At 40.9% G+C, this 540-nt stretch overlaps 1 protein-coding gene across 1 annotated transcript in view; it reads right to left on the bottom strand.

Moving 5' to 3' along the window:
- Positions 1 to 540, bottom strand: part of LOC119585613 (open rectifier potassium channel protein 1-like) — a gene marked incomplete in the record, with an annotated part of 57788 nt that overhangs the window by 7287 nt on the left and 49961 nt on the right.

Raw genomic sequence — 540 nt, 5'->3', positions numbered from 1 at the left:
TGTCTAGTTGAGTAACGTTACATATCACCCGCTTCTACTTGCGACCAAGAAGTACATTATGCGAACTCGGAAGATGAAGGGAAACTTGAAGTTACCTCCGACTTATCGTGTGACCACCGCCCCTTAACTGTAAGACCGGGTTCTAGTGAGCACAAAGACACCACAGCTGTTTGCAGTACTCACTACATTTGGAGAGACTGCAAACTCTCAGTTAGCCTCGGTGGGTGGCCTCCAAATCAAGTACGCTTAAAGTGTAGGGAAAAAGGACATACTGCTGCTTCATATAAATAGTTACAGAAAAGAAGCTCTAGATGTACTATCATGTTACTTTGCATAAATAAATAGGTTGTTCATATTAGGCCTATTATTATTATCTGAAAGCACAAGCTGCTGAATGCCAGTCTGTTCCAAACCTGTTTATCATCTATTCTTTCTCAGACAAGAATAATTCGAACTTAGTCTTGCACATAGCCAAACCAAGGCCTTATATTCTATTCTGCATCCAGTCTCAGGAAAAATATTGTGGTGTTAAGGGCAGAA

The sequence above is a fragment of the Penaeus monodon genome, chromosome 20 (assembly GCF_015228065.2).
Source record: "Penaeus monodon isolate SGIC_2016 chromosome 20, NSTDA_Pmon_1, whole genome shotgun sequence".
Classification (NCBI taxonomy): Eukaryota; Metazoa; Arthropoda; class Malacostraca; order Decapoda; family Penaeidae; genus Penaeus; species Penaeus monodon.
The sequence above is the reverse complement of the archived record's forward strand: the minus strand, read 5'-3'. Positions and strand labels throughout refer to the sequence as shown.